The 9939-nt window shown below is 43.1% G+C and overlaps 1 long non-coding RNA gene across 1 annotated transcript in view; it reads left to right on the plus strand.

Annotated features, from left to right (window-relative positions):
- The window catches only part of LOC122561974 (uncharacterized), a 9854-nt gene extending 1280 nt beyond the window's left edge, over positions 1-8574 (plus strand). Inside the window, exons 2-3 of the long non-coding RNA XR_006315179.2 lie at positions 6462-6505; positions 7425-8574. This is a non-coding gene — a long non-coding RNA (uncharacterized LOC122561974). The remainder of the gene's footprint in view (positions 1-6461; positions 6506-7424) is intronic.
- Positions 8575-9939: the final 1365 nt, after the last annotated feature.

The raw sequence follows: 9939 nt of genomic DNA on the forward strand, positions 1-9939 counted from the left end.
GTGCGGGTGTCCCGGAGATGTTCCCTAAAGCGCTCTGCGAGGAGGCGCCCAGTCTCCCCAATGTAGAGGAGACCACATCGGGAGCAACGGATACAATAAATGGCATTGGTGGGTGTGCAGGTAAAACTTTGATGGGTGTGGAAGGCGCCTTTAGGGCCTTGGATGGAGGTGAGGGAGTAGGTGTGGGCGCAAGTTTTGCAATTCTTGCGGTGACAGGGGAAGGTGCCAGGATGGAAGGGTGGGTTGTAGGGGGGCGTGGACCTGACCAGGTAGTCACGGAGGGAAGGGGTGGGGAGGGAAATATATCCCTGGTGGTGGGGTCCGTTTGGAGGTGGCGGAAATGTCAGCGGATGATTTGGTTTATGCAAAGGTTGAGGAGAAAGTGAGGTCTGCAGATGCTGGAGATCAGAGCTGGAAATGTGTTGCTGGAAAAGCGCAGCAGGTCAGGCAGCATCCAGGGAACAGGAGAATCGACGTTTCGGGCATAAGCCCTTCTTCAGGAATTATGCAAAGGTTGGTAGGGTGGAAGATGAGCACCAGGGGAGTTCTGTCCTTGTTACGGTTGAAGGGGTGGGGTCTGAGGGCGGAGGTGCGGGATGTGGACGAGATGCGTTGGAGGGCATCTTTAACCACGTGGGAAGGGAAATTACGGTCTCTAAAGAAGGAGGCCATCTGGTGTGTTCTGTGGTGGAACTGGTCCTCCTGGGAGGCAAAGGAATTGGGAATACGGGATGGCATTTTTGCGGGAGGTGGGTGGGAAGAGGTGTAATCCAGGTAGCTGTGGGAGTCGGTGGATTTGTAAAAAATGTCGGTGTCAAGTCAGTCGTCATTAATGGAGATGGAGAGGTCCAGGAAGGGGAGGGAGGTGTCAGAGATGGTCCAGGTAATTGCCTAACCTCCTGAAACTACCCTCTCAGAAAGTTTTTAGAGAGTTAAAAGTCTGTATTTATAGGCCCAAAGTGACAACATAATGATCGGAAATGGGAGACTAGGATGTATGCACTTTAAATGGGGAGTTGGCAGGATGATAGCTTGGTGGAGAGGTTTTAAGTGTGTGTGTGTTGAACAGCCTCTGGCAGCATTCAGGTTGGCCATAATGTGATATAAGTGGATGTATGTGCACAAGACCAATTTGATGCCAATGCTGCCATTTGCAACACCACTCCAGCCAAAACCATGTTATAAATCATGACAGTGAACAGGTGTAAAACATTAGAAGGTATTCCCTCTCACCAGCATGACTTAAGTGGGTCTGATGCTACTTACAGATTAGCTGCTGAATAATCCCTTACGTCTGCTAGTTCAATTATGTTTGACAAGTATTTTTATGCTTTACAAAGGTGAGAATGTTCTTTAAGTGTGGTCTCTCTGCCAATGAAGCATCTGTTTACTTAAAAACTTGCAATGTACCAAGTTTTTACTGGATGTGAGTGATCCAGTAGGTCTTCCTCTAGGAATCAGTCATGATTGGAAGAATGAAGAGAGGGGTTACACAGGATGGTACAGGCTATTAGAAGAGAGAGGAGGAAGAAGAAAAGACAGGCTCTTAGTAGGAAGCAAGATCTGCCACAGTAAATTTTCTAATCTCAACTTTAGTGAGGACTAACTAATAAATTGTCTTTTTTTTATATTCACTCAAGGGACATTTGTCACTGGTTGGCCAGAATTTATTGCTTGTCCCTAGTTGCCCTTCAGAAAGTGATGATGAGCTGACTTCCTAAACTGCTGTAATCCATGTGCTGTAGGTAGATTCACAATGCCCTTATGGAGGGGCTTCCAGGAGTTTGACCCAACGACAGAAATATATTTCTAAGTCAGGATGGTGAGTGAATGGAGGGGAACTTGCAGGTGATTGTGTTCCGTGTATCTGCTGTCTTTGTCTTTCTAGGTGGAAATGGTCATGGGTTTGAAAGGTGCTGCTGGTGAATTTCTGCAGTGTAGCTTGTAGATAATACACACTACTATTGTTGATTGTTGGTAGAGGGAATGGATGTTTGTGGCTGTGGTGCCATTCAAGCAGGCAGCATTGTCCTGGATGGTGTTGAGGTTTTGAGTATTGTTGGAACTGCACCCATCCAGGAGTATTCTATTACATTCTTGATTTGTACCATTGTAGATGACAGACTTTGGGGAGTCAGGGAGTGAGTTAATCTCTGCAGTTTTCCTAGTCTCTGACCTGGTCTTGTAACCATTTGTGTTTATATGGTGGGTCCAGTTGAGTTTCTAGTCAATGGTAACCTCCAGGATATTGATAGTGGGGGATTCAGTGGTGGTAACACCATTGAATGTCATGAGGTGGTGGTTAGATTATCTCTTATTGGAGATGGTCACTGCTGGATTTTATGTGGCGCAAATGTTATTTGTCTCTTGTCACTCTAAGCCTGGATATTATCTAGATCTTGTTGCATTTGAGTATGAACTGCTTCAGTATCTGAGGAGTCGTAAATAGAGTCATAGAGATGTACAGCATGGAAACAGACCCTTCGGTCCAACCCGTCCATGCCAACCAGATATCCCAACCCAATTTAGTCCCACCTGCATGCATCTGGCCCATATCCCTCCAAATCCTTCCTATTCATATACCCATCCAAATGCCTCTTAAATGTTGCAATTGTACCAGCCTCCACCACATCCTATGGCAGCTCATTCCATACACGTATCATCCTCTGCGTGAAAAAGTTGCCCGTCAGGTCTCTTTTATATCTTTCCCCTCTCATCCTAAACCTATGCCCTCTAGTTCTGGACTCCCCAACCCCAGGGAAAAGACTTTGTCTATTTATGCTATCCATGCCCCTCATAATTTTGTAAACTCCTCAGCCTCCGATGCTCCAGGGAAAACAGCCCCAGCCTGTTGCCTGTAGCTCAGATCCTCCAACCCTGGAAACATCCTTGTAAATTTTTTCTGAACCCTTTCAAGTTTCACAACATCTTTCCGATAGGAAGGAGACCAGAATTGCACGTAATATTCCAACAGTGGCCTAACCAATGTCCTGTACAGCTGCAACATGACCTCCCAACTCCTGTACTCAATACTCTGACCAATAAAGGAAAGCATACCAAACACCGCCTTCACTATCCTATCTACCTGCGACTCCACTTTCAAGGAGCTTTGAACCTGCACTCCAAGGTCTCTTTGTTCAGTAACACTCCCTAGGACCTTACCATTAAGTGTATAAGTCCTGCTAAGATTTGCTTTCCCAAAATGCAGCACCTCGCATTTATCTGAATTAAACCCCATCTGCCACTTCTCAGCCCATTAGCCCATCTGGTCCAGATCCTGTTGTAATCTGAGGTAATCCTCTTTGCTGTCCACTACACCTCCAATAATGCTGAACATTGTACTATCATTGGCGAACAACCTCCCTTCTGACTATGATGGAGGGGAAAGTCATTGATGAAGCAGCTCAAGATGGATGGTTGATAAACTTCCGCAGAGATGTCCTGGAGCTGAGATGACTGATCCCCAACAACCAAGACCATCTTCCTACGTGCCAGTTATGACTTCAACTACCTGAGAGTTTGCCCCCTGATACCCCTATATTCTAGTTTTGCTCAGGTACCTTGATGCCATACTTGCTCAAATGCAGCTTTCATGTCAAGGGCTGACACACTCACGTCTCCTCTGGAATTCAGCTCTTTTGTGCATTTTTGAGCCAAGGCTGTAAGATCAGGTGCTGTGTGCCCTGGAAGAACCCAAACTGGGTGTTGCTGAGCAGGTGCTGTTTGATAGCACCTTTGACACCTCCCATCACTTTACTAATGATCGAGAATAGATTGCTGGTGTGATAATTAGCCGGGTTGAGTTTATCCTGGTTTTTATGTACAGTTCATAACTGGGTAATTTTTCACATTGTTGGGTGGATCCCAGTGCCGTAACATACTCGGCTGGGGAGGCAGCAAGTTCTGGAGCACAAGTCTTCGGTACTATTGCTGGAATGTGTCAGAGTCCATAGCCTTGCAGTATCCAGTGCCTCCAACCATTTCTTGATATCACATAGAATGAACCAAATTGGGTGAAGACCGGCATCTGTAATGCTGGGAACCACTGGAGGAGGCCAAGATTGTTCATCCACTTGGCATTTTTGGCTGAAGATTGCTGTGAATCTTCAGCCTTATCTTTGTACTGATATATTGAGCTCTTCCATTATTGAGGTTGGGAATATTTGTGGCGCCTCCTCCTCCAGTGAGTTATTTAATTGTCCACCACCATTCATGACTGGATGTGGCACGACTGGAGAGCTCATGGTGCATGATCATTTAGCTCTGCCTATCACTCGTTGCTTATGTTAATTGACATGCAAGTCGACTTGTTTGGTAGATTCACCTCATTGTTTAGGTATGTCTAGGGTTGCTCCTGGCAAGTCCTTTTGCACTCTCCACTGAACCAGGATTGATACCCTGGCTTAATGGTAATGGTTAAGGTGGGGGGTATGCTGGGCTCTGAAATTGCAGATTATGCTGGAGTGTAATTCTGCTGCTGTTGATTGTTCACAACGTCTCTGGATTCCTAGTCTTGAGTTGCTAGATCTATTTGAAGTTTGTCCCATTTAACATGGTGATGGCACTACACAACAGGATGGAAAGTACTCTCAATATGAAGGTGGAAGTTTGTCTCCACAAGGATTGTGCCCTGGTTACTCTTAGCGATACTGTCATGGCCAGCAGATTGGTAAGGATGATGACAAGCATCTCTTGGCCCTCTCACCATCTGCTGGAGACCCAGTCTAGCAGCTATGTCGTTTAGGATCCGACCATCTCGGTCAGTAGTGCTGCAGCCAAGTGAACGTTGAATACACCCACTCAGCATGTTTTTGCACTCTTGCCACCCTCAGTTATTCCTCCAAGCATTGTTCAACATGGACGAGTACTGATTCACAGAATAGGTTGTAACTAAAATCAATGTAACCTTAAAGCAGAGCAGGTGGCTGTCCAGATGACCATGGCTCCTATACACACTGGACTTTTTCCAGGTAAAGCTAGAGATAGAAACAGCACCTCATGATTCAAACTCTTTTCTACACAAGAAATGTTACACATGCTCTCTATATACCAAGAGACAGTTTGTTTTATCTTGCGAGATGTAAGCAGACATGAAAAAGAAATTCAACATCACCTTCTCAAGGGGAACTACAGATGGGCAATAAATGCTGGCCAGCCAACAGTGCTCACATTCCATGAGTGAATAAAAAAACCTAAGAAATTGTAGGCCTCCCCCATAGTATGTGATTTTGAGGTGGGAGTCATTGATTACATCCTCATTGCTTTTTGTATACCTCATGTGAACAGTTATTTTCACAAAGTGAAATGGATTCCAGTCCTTCAGTTTACATGTGTGCATGACCAAATCATGTAGAGGGATGCCTATTATCCTGGTAACTGCCACAATTCTTTCTTCCTGTGGTAGTCCTCTGTTCCATCAACAATTATTCGACCATGGTAGGGTTGAGGGTTCAGGAGGGTGAAGACAAGAGTTATCCACTTGACACGGCTCAACATTCCTGTCCAAAGCTAATACACTAGGACTGTGGACCTTGTGCTGGAAGGTAAGGCTAGTGTAGTTTTGGTGGTAGAGACTTAATGGGTTGAAGGGACTCTTCTGTACTGTGTGATTCTAAATTTAAACTGAAAACCTTTTTACCACAGTAATACCTGGAAACAATGGATTGCCTTATGAGAAAAGGCTTGACATGCTAGGTCTGTATCCTCAATAAAAACTGAAAACACTGCAGAAGCTGTAAATCAGCAACAGAAACAGAAGTTAACAAAAATTGCTGGAAAAGCTCAGGAGATCTGGTAGCATCTGTGAAGAGAAATCAGAGTTATCGTTACGGGTCTGGTAACCTTCTAATAGTAGAAAAATGTTGGTTTATATGCAGAAGATAGGATGGGGAAGAGGGGGTATGGAGTAAACAATAGGTAGGAATAGAACCCAAAAAGAGAATAACAGTTGGGCAGACAAAGGAGTGGATAGTGATCTGACTAGGAGAGTGAATAGCTGTTAATGGAGACTGTTAGTGGCTAATGGCAGACTATATGATAAGGCCTACTGTGTGGGGGTAGGGGGCTAAGACATGGAAGGATTCAGGCTGTAAAATTATTGAACTCTATATTGAGTTTGGAGGGCTGCAGGGTTCTCAAGTGGAAAAATGAAGTGCTGTTCTCCCAGCTTGCACTGAGCTTCGCTGGAGCACTGCAGCAAGTCTGAATTTAAATGTTCATCACGGATCAAGGTGGTGTGTTAAAGTGCAAGGCAACTGGAAGCTCAGGGTCTTTTTTGCACGCAGAACATAGATGTTCTGTGAAACAGTCACCCAGTCTACTCTTCATTTCCCCAATTTAGAGGAGACAACATTGTGAGCAGTGAATGCAGTAGACAGAATTGTGTGAGATGCAATTAAGGTGCTGCTTTACCTGGAAGGTATGTTTGGGCCCTTAATATTAACTCTTGTTTCTCTTCACAGATGCTGCCAGACCCACTGAGCTTCTCCTGCAACTTCTGTTTTAGGTCAGTATCCTCTGGAGTTTAGCAGAGTCAGAGATGATTTAATTGAAGCATACAAGATCCTGAGGGGACTTGACCAGGTGGATATCAGTAGGATATTTCTTCTTGCACGAGAATATAGATAAGTGTGAGGTCTTGCATTTTGAAAATTCAAATCAAGGTAGGAGTTTCATAGTGAATGGTACGGCCTTAAGGAGTGTAGTAGAACAGAGGGATCTCTGAGTTCATGTTCAGAGTTCTGTGAACGTGGAGTCACAGGTAGACAGGGCAATGAAGAATGTTTTTGGCACCCTGGCCTTCATCAGTCAGGGCATTGAGTATAGAAGTTGCAGTTATACAGGACGTTGATGAGGCCGCACTTGAAGTATTGTATTCAGTTTTGGTCACCTTGTCATAGGAAGGATATTATTAAACTGGAAAGAGTGCAGAAGAAATTGACAAGGATGTTGCCTGGAGTTATGATTTGCATTGTGGGGAGAGTTTGGACAAGCTAGGACCTTTTAGAGCATAGAAGACTGAGAGGGGATTTTATAGGAGTGTACAAGATCATGAGATGCATAGATAGGATGAACGCACTCAGTCTTTTTCCCAGGGTTAGCGAATCGAGGAAGAAAGGGTATCAGTTTAAGGTTAGAGGGGAAAGAATAAAAGGGAACCTGAGGGGCAACTTTGTTACACAGAGGGTGGTACGCACATGAAATGAGCTGCCAATGGGAGTGGTCAAGGCAGGTACATTCTAATATTGTTTGATCACCTTTAGTAATCAAAGAGTTTTTCACCTGGAACCTTCTCTTATGAAATTAAATCTGACAATCAATGGATTTTGTTTGAGAAAGAAATGAGTTTGACAAACGGGATAGCCATTAATCATCTTAATTTCTAGTATCTTTGCAAATATCTCATGTTTCCAACAATATTCCAGAGCAACGAACAGTGATAAGTGACAAAGAGACATCTCCAATCAAATGTTTGCTATCGACTTTGGTGGAGTACTCGATCCTGCATGAAGTGTTCAATTATCCTAAGTTTGCCCTAGTCAACAGAGGGCGCCTTTGGTAAAAGTTTCCTGCGGCTGGGACTAATACACTTTGCTGGTTTGATGCTATATATGGAGGAATATGTCTTGTGCAGGGCTTTCTGTACACAAGTGCTTGAAGTTAAATTGCATTTTTACAAAATAATTTGTCAGTTTGTGAATTTTCACGGATTACAATTTACACAGATTTTGATCAGCAAAATTAAAGCAATTCATTTGATTTGTAACTTTCTCAATATTATCTGTAGTTCCCTGTCATTGTGAGTGCATCCTGTAATTTGCTCATGGAGTGTAACGTCTTGATGTAATGTGATTCAAAGAATGGTTACAATTAAGGAGACCAAGTTGAGTCCATGTTAGCTTTTATCAAGAGCAAACCAGTTAGTACTATTGTTCTACCCTTTCCACATGAGCAGGCATTGTTTCTATCCAGATGGCTATTCAGTTCCCAATAGGAAACCATAATTCAATCTGTCTCCACCACACATTCAGTGCAACTTAGTAAAAGCATATTTCATTCACATCACTTTGATTATATTGCTTCAGTTATACAAGCCGTTTCATATTTGTTTATTTGGTTATGCTTCAGTTACGCAGGGCACTGGTGAGACAACATCTGCAGTCTTGTATATAGTATTGGTCTCCTTTTTCACTGAAGGATATAAGTGTGTTGGAAGTAGGTCAGAGAAAGTTTATTTGACTAATGCCTAGGATGAGTGGGTTGTCTTTTGAGAAGTGAACAGGCTAAGTTTGTATCCACTCTATTTTAGAAGGTTAAGAAACAGCTTGATTTAAATGAACAATGATCCCAAGGAGCCTGGACAAGGTAGATACGGAGATGATGTTTCCTTTATGGGAGAATATAGAATGAAAATCAAGCACAGTAGCTCAGTGGTTAGCACTGGTGCAAAGGACCTGAGTTTGATTCCACCTTCAGGCAAAAGTCTGTGTGGATTTTTCAGATTCTCCCTGTATACGCATGGGTTTCCTCCCACAGTCCAAAGATGTGCAGTTTATATGGATTGGCCATGCTAAATTGCCCAGAGTCAAGATTAGAGTGGTGCTGGAAAAGCATAGCAGGTTAGGCAGCATCCGAGGAGCAGGAAAATCGATGTTTTGGGCAAAAGCCCTTCATCAGGATGTCAATTTTCCTGCTCCTCAGATGCTGCCTAACCTGCTATGCTTTTCCAGCACCACTCTAATCTTGACTGTAATCTCCAGCATCTGCAGTACCCCACTTCTGCCTAAATTGCCCGTAGTGTCCAGGGATATGCAAGCTAAGTGATGGAAAATGCAGAGATGGAGCGATAGGGTAGGGGGTGGGTCTGGATGGGATGCTCTTTGAGAGTCAATGTGGACTTGATGGGCCAAATGGCCTGCTTCCACACTTTAGCGATTTTATGCTCTCTGTAAACTGTTTGTATCCCTTTGCAACCTTGTTTTTTAACTAGGAATAGAATAACGAGTAATTCTTAAAGATTGTTTTTGCTTTTTCAAATTATTTCAATCTCTTTTCTAACTCACTATTCATTCAGCTCCCAGCACTCTGTTTTGGTGCTACATCACACTAAGATGGCTGAATTAAAATTATTTTTAAGTAACATGTTCAGGCATATGATGAGATATTTGTGGGGCAAATGGGACTTGTACCTGGATGGTAAGACACGACCTCTATGTTATGAGACACAAGTTATCTATATTTTCTTAAGCTGAATAGTTTTATATGCTGCTAACACAAAAGGTCTGTCTGACATAAATACAAAGGAATTGGTTCCAGTAGAATCTTTAATTGACTAAGTCCTATTTAAAGCAAAGAGCTTTGAACATTTCACTGAAATCCACAGATTCAATTCTAGCTAATGGCAACTACAAACAAAATGAAACTTTTTCAAATTTTTTTCCCACTATCAGTCAACATTTAGTCTTATTTTTCTACCTGTGTGTTATTAACAAATTTAGCTACTGTACATTTAGTTAGAGATTTGGAAGAACTGCAGATGGGGGAGTATAAAGAAAAATTCAATATGCAATAAAGCACAAGCTATGCAACTGAAGATCCTTCACAGGCCCATATGGCACCAGAGAGGTTAGCAAAGTTTAAGAAAGGATCTTCTCCGGAATGTCCCAATTGTAAAATCAGCATAAGCACCCTTACACATTGCTTTTCATCCTGCTACAAGATTTGCAGATATAGGGATGCCATAGTGAATGAGCTGGAGAAGATCCTGGGAATTGAAGTTAATCCCAAAAGGATTACCGAATCGGCCCTTTCTGGGTGAACATGGGAAGAGGTTATTTAACATTCTTATACACTGCGTGTAGAAGAACATTCTAATGAACTGGATATCAGAAAAACCTCTAGGTCTTGTGGGGTGGTGCAGACTTGTGATGGAGCTTACCC

This window comes from Chiloscyllium plagiosum, unplaced genomic scaffold, assembly GCF_037043375.1.
Source record: "Chiloscyllium plagiosum isolate Xiang-an unplaced genomic scaffold, Cpla_swu_hap1 HiC_scaffold_25, whole genome shotgun sequence".
NCBI lineage: Eukaryota > Metazoa > Chordata > Chondrichthyes > Orectolobiformes > Hemiscylliidae > Chiloscyllium > Chiloscyllium plagiosum.